At 36.9% G+C, this 13,897-nt stretch overlaps 1 pseudogene across 1 annotated transcript; it reads right to left on the reverse strand.

The window, feature by feature from the left end:
• Window positions 1-3,193: 3,193 nt before the first annotated feature.
• On the reverse strand, window positions 3,194-10,753 carry LOC311080741 (EF-hand calcium-binding domain-containing protein 4B-like; annotated as a pseudogene). Its single transcript, XR_014609586.1, has 15 exons — window positions 10,257-10,753; window positions 9,425-9,536; window positions 9,159-9,300; window positions 8,915-9,061; window positions 8,417-8,502; window positions 7,969-8,064; window positions 7,679-7,866; window positions 7,519-7,590; window positions 7,395-7,440; window positions 6,178-6,269; window positions 5,602-6,085; window positions 5,214-5,352; window positions 4,189-4,315; window positions 3,997-4,073; window positions 3,194-3,474 (listed from the first exon to the last, which is right to left on the reverse strand). The product of XR_014609586.1 is annotated as an EF-hand calcium-binding domain-containing protein 4B-like (transcript).
• Window positions 10,754-13,897: the final 3,144 nt, after the last annotated feature.

Raw genomic sequence — 13,897 nt, forward strand, 5'->3', positions numbered from 1 at the left:
CGACGAAGATGCCCAAAATGTTCCTGAACACTGGAGGAATAGATCACAATATCGTCGATATAAACAAAACAAAACTTGCCAATGAGGTCCTGCAGAATAGAATTCATCAACCGTTGAAAAGTGGCTGCAGCATTTTTCAAACCGAAAGGTAGACGTAAAAATTCATATTGGGCATTTTTAGTCACAAAAGCAGTTTTAGCAATGCTGGCCTCATCCATTCCTACTTGCCAATAGCCACTTCTTAAATCCAATGTACTGAAAACGGTAGCCCCATACAGAGAAGTGAGAATATCATGTACCTGTGGCATAGGAAAGCCATCAAGGGGCGTCTTTGCGTTTAAAGCTCTATAATCTACGCAAAAGCGTATACTTCCATCCTTCTTCGGTACCAGTACTACCGGAGCAGCCCATGAAGAAGTAGAATGCCTGATAATCCCTTTCTCCAGCATTTTAGATATTTCATCATCCACAAACTTTTGCTTATGGACAGATATTGGGTATGCTCTCTTCCTCACCGGCACTTCATCTTTGATATTGATCTGATGAGTAATGATGGAAGTACACCCTAATGAATCTGTGCACACCGTGGGCCAATCGAACAACAATTGCTCCAACTGTTTTTTCTGACTTCTTGAAGCCTCCGCTATACCCACCAACTCCTTTACCATGGCTTGACTAGTATCAGACAGCGGTCTAGTTGGAAGTGCTACATGCAGTCTGGTACTTGAGGGCGATATAGCAGCAAGCTTCAAGTCCCCAGGGTTAGAAAAATAATGTAGCTCCTCATCTTCGGGAAACTTATATGATGTAGTGGAAAAATCCAACTTCACCCCAGAAAGAGTCAGAAATTCAAGTCCTATGACGAGAGGAAATGCCAAATCGTGATCTCGCATCACGAATGCTCTTAACGAATAAACTTTGTCATACACTATACATTGTAGAGAAACTTTACCAAGTGCATGTTGAATATGGCCATTTGCCAGGGAAAATGTTTGACCCTTACTTGACTGTAAAACCTCCCCTTCATGCTTGATTTGACTCCAAAGAGACTCTTGGATCAAAGAATAAGTACTACCTGTATCAATAATTGCCTCCAAATGTTGGTTTCGAATGTTTAAAGGCAACACCAGAGTAGACATGGAGGACTTAGCATACACCGCAATATTATGGTTGTTCGAACTCCCTCGACCGGATTTTCCTCCTCCCCGCAAAGTTGCTTGTTCAGCTTGCCTCTGCCTCCAGTAAACTCTCTCCTCACTCAGGTCCCGTTCCACCAGTGTGCCCACACGAACTAGTTCCTCTATTGTGGATACAGTTCCTCTCAAAATACTGGCAATGCGTGGATTACAGTTCCTCAATATAGCTTGAAGAATCTCACGTTCTGTCATGGTTGGCTTTAATCTCAAGCACAAAGCTCTATACTGATAGACAAAAGATCGAATATTCTCATCCACTCCCTGTTTTCTTTCTCGGATCCTTCTTTCTGCCTCCAACTCATGATCTTCAGGTAAAAATGCCTTAAGAAAAATTGTCTTAAATTGTGTCCAGGTCTTAACACGGGCTTTCTCAGCTATCCACCAGTCCTTAGCCGTATGGGTAAGCACAGATGACATCATAGACAAGGTCTCAGCACTACTCAAAGGTTGGATAGCGAGATATTCTTCGCATTTCTCTAAATATGCAATAGGATCTTCTCCATCCAGACTGCTGAATTTAGGAAACTCAAGATTTATGGGGGTTTTAAACCGCATGGATCGAGAATAGGTTTCTGGCAGTGGAGTTGAATGTCTGACCGGTGTAGCATTAGCATCTCTCCTCTTGAGGCAATCCATAACTGCACGTCCCAGATCCTGAATGCTCTCCTCTAAGACTTGCTTCATTTGCTGACATTCTTTCTTAGACTCTGAAATTACCGTTTCCTCTCGTTGTCTCAAGGATCTTTCACAATCTTTGACTTGGACTTCTAAAGAACTGATTCTGTTCCGATAGGCATCTAAACTATCCAACCACTGTGTTTCAAACTTATCAAAACGGATGTTCAGTTTTTCCTCCACCTCACTCATCTTATTTTCCAAATATCTGACTCTGTTGGCCAACACCATAGAGATAAGACTTTCATCCTCCTCTTCAGGAGGCGGGGGAAGTGGTAATTGAGCAACATCTTCAACCTCATTAGCCTCATCGTCCTGCTCAGGTTCTAAATAAAGACTACTAAAAGATTGAATCAAATCTCGTATGGGCTCTCGACGCACCGTAAATGCATCTGCACTATAACTAGGTGCTCTTTGATCCTCAAACACATTCTCCTCAAGATCAGCCATTTGGAAATATTATGAGGAAGTATACTTCTCAAGAGGGTAAACACCAACCTTTTTTGATGTCACATAAATTAAATACATATACACACTACTTCCACTCAACATAATCCAGAAGGTCCCTGTTCGGGCGCCATTAAATGTAACGTCCCATCTTAAACTTCAAAAGAGAGAACGAAATCATTGTAAAGAGGTAGGGTACCCTTCATTGAGTTTTATCAGTGATTATATTTAAGTACCAACCAAGTAACATCAAACGTGTTCACCCTCCATGCAAAACCACACCATATTTACATATCAGTTCAATCGTTTGTATGATAGAAAACCTGGGTTTCCAACGCAGCTTGTCACAAGTCCAGCGTTCTCAAAGTCAAAGATGGCCTGATGAGTTCGGTCAGTTAATATCCACTAGAAGTTCTACAGATTTAGGTAGTTCGAAGACGACAAACCCAGTCAATAATCCATGGATGATTCCCACGCGCATTAAGCGGTCGAACTTAGCATAAATAGTCAAGATAGAGAAACTTGTCTCATGACTTACTTAGCATGGATGATTCCCACGCGCATTAAGCGGTCGAACTTAGCATAAACAGTCAAGATAGAGAAACTTGTCTCATGACTTACTTAGCATGGGCTCAATTACAACATAAGGCTTAAATGAGTAGCAAAGAAAATACCTATTTCTCCTCAAACGCCAAATCATAGATGTCTACCTTGAGCTACAGCTCACATCCATGCGTTTTGTTACCCCGCCTTAACTTCACTTCTTCTCTGCTTATATCCGCATCCTCCCCCCTCAAAACTAAGGACATCGCCCCCTAGTGTGGCGGAAAAAGTACTAGTAACAGAGAATTCAACCTAGAACTGTTACAACACATATCAGATGAGCACAGAGTTACAATGCTCTTTGACAATTGGACATAAACCTTTTTACACATTACGCTATTAGTGCTTGATTCAGGTATAAGTGAATTTGCAGCCACCATTAAATTATTTACATTGAGTATAAGGTCTGATGATGATACATAAAGCGCAGAGTGATTTCACCCATAAGTGTGTATGTGTGTGTGGTCACTTGCAGCAGGATTTCTTCTTCAGTGGTTGATCCACAAGTCTGACCGTGTTCACCCATATTCTGTCCTCCTGTTCCCTCAGGACTCTGCAAAAACATCAGTGTTCCTTAACATAAAAGTCTTCTTATTTTTTATTTTATATACATCTATATCTCTATATATGTATATATGTATATCTATAGATAGATAGATAGATAGACAGACAGACATATAGCTGTCGAAAAAATAAAAAATGGGAGCACAACCAAAAACATTAAGAAAATAATTTATATTTTATTGGATTCTGTAAATGCAACTTTGATATTTATTATCATTAATGAACACTTACATAAATTTAACTTACATTTATTTAAATGTAACCATTTTTAATTTGTTCGACAGCTGGAGGTGTGATTATAGTGGGGTTACTGTGTAGTATTTAGTAGTATTGAGCTGGTCATGTGATCTCAACATTCGACATCTGATAATGTTTGCAGACATCTAGCGGCCTCACAGTTTTATAAATGTCTCTTTTTTGTGGGTTGCACCCCTGGGTGAGGTGTTACAAAGATCACAGCTAAACGTAGTACGTTTGGTAACGTTGCATTCATGTGTTTTTCAGTTCTTACCTGGCCAGATGTATCATGGCCTCCAACACATTAGCTCCAGTATAAGCACTGCACTCGTAGAACATCAGGTTTGTTTCCTACCAAATATAACAAACATCTGTGCATAATGTGTTGGATATAGTGATGTAGACTCGTGAAAGCAAAGCATATGATGTAAATATTGTAGGATATACTGTGTGTGAGAGAGCACACCTCTGCAAGCATATCAGCCTCCTTTGTCTGCACTTCTCGCTCATAGTTGACGTTCACGTTGCTTCCCATAGCTGAAGAGCAATGTGACTGTCCCCCAAATTCAGTGTCCGCACACTATAGTCAATGCCTGTACAGCACAACACAACTGAAGTTATATATAAATGTGCAGTACACACATGAAGTTAACTAAAAATATACACAACTAAATAAAGGCATAACAAATACTTTATGAAATCAAAACAGACAGCAAACCATTCCTGCAGTGAGGGATAATGGCCACTAGAGGCCACTGTTGAGTAATATTTCTGTGTGGAATATACAGGCGTTTTGAACACTTTTGCCACATGCTTATTAATGTCATTGAATTATAAAGCAAAATATCGAACCAAGTAAAAATAACATTCACTAAAAAATTTACTTGGGACCAGCTGATTGAAAGGAACTAATCTGGCTAAGAAAAGTCCAGCGTTAATTGCCATTTAGTTCACTTGTAACTAATACAATGAATTTAAGCGTCCAGGTTGTTATGGGCCACTAGAGTCCAGGGGTGAAAGGCTAGAAACATTGAATAAAGTGAACTGATGGTGTTTGACATAATCTGCTGTGCAATGTGTGGCAGGGTTTAAATGCAGGGAGTGTGACTTCCCAAGCTCTTTCATGTGATGTTGCCTGCTTTAAGAAATCCATCTGATATAGCATAGTAGGTTTTCTTTAACACTCACACACATATTCAAACCCAATGCACCGAAACGCCTTTAAGAAGTAATTCTATGTTTGCACAATAATAATGCACAGACTAGGTAAATCAGTTTCGAGAGCCATTTATATCATAACACAAAATAAATGTAGTAATTCATCCTTCTGATTCAATAAGGTAATCTCCAGTAAAAGGGCAACCAATTTGCATTTACTGAAAATCCCTCATTGCAAAGTCTTCTGTTAAACCCACTTGAACTGACCTGTCCACTCACCAACTTGTGCGAAGTTAAGTTGTAAATTGCACATGGAGCGGGAGAGCATCTTACCCACAGTGGCTGAGGTGGCAGAATGAAACTGTCCATCACAGAAGCGTCTCAGCAGTGCGGTTTTACCAACGCTGGAGTTTCCCACCAGAATGACCTTAAAGAGGCGTTGAGGAGATGCGGCAGCACCTTCTGCAGGACCCTGTAGCCAAAAATACACAGTGACACCTTTAAAGTAAAGCTAACAACTAGTTGAGTGCACACAGTAAAAAACACTAAATAACATAATATATGGACTTCAAGACTATGGCCCATGTAAAGTGTATTAAAGTCTCTTGCACTTTCACTCTGTCTCAGATTTTTTAATAAATCAAGAATTATTTTGTAACTGTTCTTTAATATGTAAAAACACATGAAATTAAGTACTCTATGATATGTCCCCGTCACTGACCTGCTGGTGGGTCTCCTTCCCGACAGGCTGACCCCGTGCAGATGAGGGCATGTTTCCTCTGATCCATTTGTTCTTAGACGGCTTCTTCACCCTAACTGGTGGTGGAGAGTCAGCAGAGGCCAGAGACGCATTGGACAGGTAGAGGGAGCTCGTCTCTAGATCCCCCTGACCTTCTTCCTCTCCGGCTCGCTCCTCTTCTTCCTCACTGAGCTGATGCAGAAGAAGGTGAGGGTCTCCTTGTAACAGGTGGGGGAGGTGGTCCTCCTCGATGGATATGACTCTGCGTAGAGGCCAACCATCCGGTGGCGCATCCTCCACATCCCCCCTGTCATTTACACCGTCTGAGTCCCCAAACACCTTCTGAGATTGCACATCCACCTCCGGCTTCCCATCATCCCCTGCGCTGAAGGGTGAACGGTGATTGTTTGCTAAAGAGGTGGTCTTCCTGTTAGAGCGCTGAGTCACTTCCTCCTCGTCAACTTCTCTGAAGTGACAGTGAGAGGTGAGAGTAAATGTTTCCATGTTATCAAATCATGTACGTAGGAATTCGCATGAGAATATGTGAAGATGTCTCACTTTTTGACAGATGGTTTCCTCTCAGTGTATTTTATTGAAGCTGCGCTCAGTCTGTGCTTGCGTGAGGATTTCTTCATTGAATTGCTGCGTTTCTGTTGTAATTACAAGGAGATATTCTGTTTTTTTCGATAGCTCTTATTAGTCAAAAGTTGTGACACACCCACTCATTTTCTATTATTAATATTTTCCACATTTTAGAAAAACAGTAAGTCATCAAAACAATGAAAACACACACACACACACAAAAAAAAGAAATATGGGAATTATTATGTGACCAAAAAAATGCCCAAGCTGTCTTATTTGAGCTTTTTTTAAACTAAACCAAATTAAAACATTAATATAAAATATAAACAATTAAATAAAATATTATACACACACACACACACACACACAAATTATACAGTTTATTTCTAGTGTCTAAGCTTTAGGGAAAAATTATGAGAAACATAAATCATAAATCATCAAGGAAAGTTGTTGTCATCAACTAAAAATATAAATATTTTAAAAACATTTACATTAATTGAAATAAAATACATTTCTAGTGTCTAAGCTTTAGGAAAAAAAAATATGAGAAGCATAAATAATAAATCAAGAAAAGTTGTTGTCATCAACTAAAAATATAAATATTTTAAAAACATTTACGTTCATTGAAATAAAATAAATGTTAACTGACACAAACTTACACACAAAAATTATAATAAAATAAAATTGTAGTTTCATAGAGAATTCATATGTAGGCATAATTATATGTCTGCTAAATTAATTTAGAATGTCTAAGCTTTAGAACGAAATGTTTCTAAGATCATGAGAAGCATGAATAAGTTTTGTTATAATTAATTAAACTAAAATATTTTGAAAAACATTTACGTTAATTGAAATAAAATAGAAGTTAAATTTAAAATGATTTTTGACTTGCTGCTATGGCAACATTCATGTTCAATTTGTTTAGTTTAAGTTACTAAAGTATTAAACTAAAACTAAACTAAAATTACTAAAAACTAAATATATATATATATATATATATATATATATATATATATATATATATATATATATATATATATATATATATATATTAATATATTATTATATATAATATATTTATTTTTTCTAATAAAAATTACAAAAACGTACAACCAAATTACAAAAAAAGTAACTAAAATTTAAATGTAAAAAAAATAAAAAATAAAAATTGATTTAAAAATGGTTAAACTTACCAGAAAGCTAATGTCTCGCTCATCTCGTAGATGTTTATTCATTTCTCTAAAAGAACAACATTTAATTTTAGATTTTTGTTGTTTGTCTTTCTCTTCATGATATGTGAGGATGTGCCAAGCTCACCTGAGTAGATCTAACTGTTTCATCAAGCTGTGTTTTTCTCTCTGCAAGCCTTCTGTGATTCTGTACATCTCCCTGTGAGGGTAAAAAGCATGTGTGTGTATGAGAGACACACAGATACTGGTGGGATTTGTGTGTGTACGTAACAAACACACAGACTGACATCTCTCTCTCCTGCTGTAGTCGAGAGGCCTGCTCCTGCAGAACGCCCAGCTGCTCCTGAGCCAACTCCAGCTCTTGACAGGTGTGCTCAAGTTCACGACACAACTCCTCATTGCTCATTTTCAGTTTAACATTCTCCAGTCGACTCTCCTGTTGTTCGCTATGAAGGTCACGGCATTGTCGCTCTAACTGAAAAAAAATGATATCAAAAAGCTGTGAGTTGAAAAAGGCGTGAGCGCCACAAAAGTATAAGATTTTGTATGATTCTGCCTGTTCATTTGTGGCACTCACCCTCCTTTGTTTTTGGAAAAGCTGCTCCAAATCCTGTTCTTTACTATGGAGCCGCTGCTGGAGGTCCTGACTGCGCAACTGCAGATTTTCTGAGTCCTGGAAGAGAGTCAATTTCAATATTATTACAATTCGAAATAACTGACATTTATGAAGCTGAATTGTCTTCAGTGTCACATGATCCTTTAGAAATCATTCTAATATGCTGATTTACTGCTCAAGAAACATTTCTTCTTGTTATCAATGTTGAAAACAGTTGTGTTGCTTAATATTTTTGTGGAAACTGTGATACATTTTTTCAGAATTCTAGAAAGTTCAAATGCCTTTACTGACACGTTTGATTCATTTAATGCATCCTTGCTGAATAAAAGTATTAATTTCTCTTTTTAAAAAAATCTTCTCAACTGTATAGTGTAAAAGCACATGCAACTGTTCAAAAGAGTGTTTTTACCTTCAGAATTGCTTGATCTTTTTCATTAATGATCTGTTGCTCCATTTCCTCATATAATCTGCGAATTTCGTTGTCATGCTGCTTTCCTGTGCAATGACGATGGCGTTCAATGTTAAAACATGCATTTAGCCTAATACAATCAAAAGATAAACCACAAACAAGTCTTTCATATTATATAATTTTATTCAAATTCTCACAGTATTTACATTCCAAAACACTGGCTCAGACCTGCACATCCCGTTAGGTAATAATTAAAGGATCATGAGATTTAATGTGTATCTTTAAACAATGCATGTTGTAAATCACATCATTCTGACCTAGATTTGATCAAAATACATTTTATTCCCACCAGAAGTACTGTAAAAACATGGGTAACTCCTAAACTTGGTGGTCACTGGACTGGGATAAAACAGCATTCTATAGGGAATTACATTAAGCCTCTAAACGGGGATTATTCACAAGTAACATAATTAAGGAAATTAAGAATCATCATGTCACCTTCTGAGGGTGCTCTCCATCTCCTTCCTCTCTTGTTGTGCCTCTTTGATTTGATATGTGACACGGGCCAGGAACTCTTCAAAGTTGGACAAGAGGTGAGGCTCATCCTTCCTGAGCCAAGTCCACAGGCTGCGAACCTCACTCGGGCTGAAGTGAAGAGAGAACCGTTACTGCTTGTAGCAATATAAAGCTAATGTTTTATTGCAATGCCATGTAATGTCAAGTGTAAAACATCAGTACTGACTCCTCAAACACATTGCTAGCACCCAAGCTCTCCATCAACACGCTAAAATGTCTCTCTTCATCATCTTCATCGCCTGAGCTCTGAGAGGGTGTATTCATTAGTTCCTCAGTCTTGGAAACTCTTCGTCCATAAAGAAAGTTACCTGGGGAACAGTTACAGATACACCTTGTAAAAGTGTGTAATTTGCTGTGCTATAAATATGTACCAAATAACAAATTATTTTTTAATAGATCATCTGAATGGTAAGGAGATGATCATAAACTCACTGAATCCAGAGGAAAACTCTCCCATGGTCAGGTATCCATTTTTGTCAAGATCTAGTGAGTCAAAAACGTTCTCGAGTTCCTCAGCAGTGAGTGGCAATTCTTTATGTAGCCTCTAAGATAGAGAGAATGATGGTATATGATTAAATACTCAAAAAAAAAAGGAAAAATGACATCATTAACACTATTTTCAGCCATCTAGATATTCTCGGCCTAACGCCCGAACCCTTTGTACTAGAACATTGTAAATAACAAATCCTTTTAAACAGGAGGGAAAATAATGCAACTGTTATGGTTATGTTCTGTTTGTGGACTCTTCTGTTGTGTTTCATTTGGTTTCTGTGTTTCCTTCCTGTGTTTAGCTCCTGTTTGCGTGTCCTTTATTACTATGGTTACTCATTGGTTAATTGATTATGTTCACCTGTGTCTTGTTTGGTTCCTCATTTAGCCTGTGTATTTAAGCTCTCAGATTGTTGCAGTTCAGTTGTCCTGTGTTGTCTTTAGAAGCAGAAACTGTTACATTTATCTAGTCCTACAATTCCAGTGTTTTGGATTATCTTTGTTTTCATTTTTGTAAATAAAAGACTACTACAATTTAGGTCTTCCGCTCCTCTTTCCTTGCCTGAACTGTAATAGAAACATAAGCACCCTTAATATTTTAATAAAAAAAGAAAGAAATTGTGGTCTTATAAAGCTAAAAAATACAAAAGACATAATTTGCATACAGAGCTGTATGGCAGATGTAAAAAATAAAATAAAAAATAAAATAATAACAATGAAAGAATGAAAATATCAAGTGGTGGAGGACCTGTAAAGTTAAGGACCCCTACTTTACCCTCATATCAGTGCGTGTGATGAAGCCTTTTCCCTCGCTGTCACAGATCTGAAAGAAGTCCTCTATTTTGTCCAACATAGCAATGTGTCCCCATCCTGCGTTCTTCTTCACACTTTTCCTTGGCTGTGGTTTCGGCTGCTTCTCATCCTGGTCTGAGCCACTGCTGGTGACCCGTGTGTCTCTAACGTGTCCGATCTCTGACATGATTCCAGCGCTGCTTACCTTGACCGTCCTTCAACAGGTCAGGATCATGTACAATCCAAAGCTAGATCCAATACAGGGAATTATGCTGATTAATTCAGGAAACATCATTTATTGTCTTGTACTGAATGCCTGCTGTGGGTCCCAGCTGAAAGAAACAGAGAGAGTGCAACACATCAGCAATCCTTTTCGTCTTTAGGAATGTTAAGACTTTGAGAAGTGAAATGCAGATTAGTCTTAGTCATCATCGCTGGCACTGCTGACGTTATTGGTGAGCAGAACTGTCACTTTACGTTGATGTCCCACCACCACAATATCAAGGGGGGACAGGAAGAGGTTTCTGTGGTGAAATTTCCTGTTTGATCTCAACTCAAGTTGAACTTGCTAAGGTTTATTATGAATTTTATTATGAATATTACGAATCAATTAAAATGAACTTTTACACGACTGACAGACAGATAAAGGTTGACACGTCCTGCTATTTCTTACAAGTGTTACTCTTCCAGGTCTATTCAAAAAAGAAAAGTTGGAATTAACTTAATTAAATCCAGTAAATGAGTGAAGTGTGGAGAGCGGATGTAGTGATAAATGTTTCCATTTCCATTTCTTCTGGAATGAACCATCATCATGTACATGCTAAACTCATATGAAAAGGCCAAATAATCAAGATTACAATGCAAATTTAAAAGATTGTCAGTGAAAAACCTTATATTAAAATCCCGCTAAAGAGAGTGAATAGGCCTACATTCGGTCACTCTAGGCTATAGGCTATTAAACCATTGCACCGCATTATAACTTCCACATTTCTGTCCCCACAACATTATTTGTATAAAATGTATAAAAATTAACTCTAAAATACATTTTTATGTGTCCCGCACATTAAGCTAACTGCAAATTTAAAACGTAGAATTAAAAACATTCATAAAAACTAGAACACAAAAAAAATAGCATTTGTTGCATGTCCCCACCACTCTCTATCTCTAAACTTTACCATGAAATAATGATTAAAATCCTTCAGAAATCTCTTCTTTTTTTTTGCATTGCTGTGTGACTTTATATACAATCTATGCTTTAAAAAGTTTTTTTTTTATGAGAAAAAAATATTTTATCTAATATTTTAGATAAATATGTACCAAATAACAAAATATTTTTGGGAAGACCATAAGTAAGTCCTCTTATTTTAATTTATGTATATTTGATGAAATTGTAAATATGACTGAGAAGGTCAATCTCAACGTACCGTCCTGTTACCTAAATTATTTCTTAGATGTTATTTGTTTATTTTAAAAATATAAACTTTTGGTTAGTCACTAGAATTTGCTCAGTGTCCTCATGCTATTAGCATGTATGCTATGTTGCCATATGTCATATATTTGATAACTTTTTTGCTTAAAAACTCAATCCTGTTACTTTCAGTCCTGTTACTCATGTGAAAAATAACAGGAGTGAGTTAAAGTAACAGGAGTGAGTAGAGTCCTCTGTTTTGTTGATTTAATATTGTAAATATTATTTGATATATAATACTATTCACCTGAATTATGAGTTTTAAGGTTGCAATTTGTTAAATAGTAGACATTAGTATTAGTTTTACAATGTGAATATCATGCTTCCAGGGAGACAGTCCGCCACGAAGTGACTTAAACCTTTTGTCTTTTTCTTTCTTGTAGTTTGTAGATTGAGAGAACCCATTCAGGTGTCAGAAACACACACCCATGGCATCCTGCAAGGGAAAGATCGAAACACACCGCAACCCTCTTCCCCCCTTTCTGTCTTAACTTCCCGCTCCCTCCCTCTCTCTTCTTCTCTCTCTCCTTCTTTCTCTTTCCACTTCCTTCACTGTGAAGTACTAGCGCATAGTACATCACTTCAACACAGAAATCTCATGCACACACAGTCATGTACACTCTCTCATACACACACATGCACAGTCATGTACACTCTCTCTCATACACACACTGCACACACATATGGACACTCATTCCTGTTACCAAGTGTTCATTTCTGTTACAATTTTTTTTCTTTTTCTAAAAAAATAAAGGTAAACCACTGTTTTTATCAGTTTTGTTTGGTCCATCATTTATACAATTGTTTAATAAATTAAATTATTAAAAAAAAATGATAACTTGAGGCTTCGGTCTTCTTTAAAATGAAAAAATAGCTTTGTGTTTTGTATTAAAATACACCTTGCCTTAATATAGTGTTTTTTTTTTTTTTTTTGTCACAAATATCAATTATTTGAACATATAACAAACAATTTCTTTAAAATAAACACTTAACTGTGGGGAAAACAAAGGAATTAACTGACATGCTTTTAAACGGCACATGAGTTTCAGCAACAGGACTGAGAAAACATGCGTCCATCTTCTGCTTAGAAACCTTGTCAAAAATAAAGTTGCCTGAGATTTATGAAAAATAAAGTTGCCTAAAGTTAAGTATGTGTAGTATTTGATTCAGTGTTGAAAAAAGATTAAAAATTAAAGTTTAATTTTGAAGTTACAACAAGCAAATGTCATTATGTCACCCATTTGGTGAAATGGCCCAACAGCAGATAAAGTGTAAAAATCAATGTGCAGTTGAAATGAGCTCTACTACATGAAACAAGTTACTTATAAATGTTGATATAAGTGAAGAAAAACCATTGATTCACTCTCCCTCATGTGCAACACTATAGTCTTTACAATAAGAGGTGTTTTGCTGCCATCTACTGGACAAATACAGCATTAAACGCTGTTATTTTTATTTTTTTAAAAAGGTTTACCTATTTATGTAGATAATATTTAATGTATTTAATAAAAACACATCTGAATAGTTTAGCAACAATATATTTGTAGTATGGTGTAATACAATTGTATTTTTAGAATAAAAGATCAAAACAGTAAATTCCACATTTAGTAATATTATGCATAATTTATCCAGAATCAATGAGATTAAAATTTTACATTTATTCAAATAATTCATGAAAAAAATATTTTCTACTAAGTTACAAGTGTTTGAAGTGATCAGACAAAAATCAGTCATCAGTCTTGTATCTCCTGTGTGCAGTGGCAGGCTTTGATGCTGAATATAACCTGCAGTGTTTCTCTATCAATCTCCTGTAAGTTTAGTGTGACTTTATCTCCATCCTGACTTATGAAAGATATGATTATATCCTCTGTGAAGTGTCTTTTCATGGTGGAGGAGGAGTCCCGTTCATCAGCGCAGATGTTCTCTTGATATATATGGTGTAAATCAGAAATGCCTCCTCTGATTTGTCACTGAAGTTGTTTGATGATTTCCTCTGTTGTGTCTAATAAGGTAACAGTGAGTGTCATTGGCAGCTGTGAGAGTCTCTCTCTCTTTAGGGGACTGACAGGAGCCAGTTTCTTCAGTGTGTTTGAGGGAGCAGAGGAGAAACTTGTGCTGCATTCTGAGCTGACGAGTGTGTGTCGAGCAGAAGATGA

Source organism: Abramis brama (genome assembly GCF_963993115.1).
Source record: "Abramis brama genome assembly, chromosome: 4".
In the NCBI taxonomy this organism is placed as follows: Eukaryota; Metazoa; Chordata; class Actinopteri; order Cypriniformes; family Leuciscidae; genus Abramis; species Abramis brama.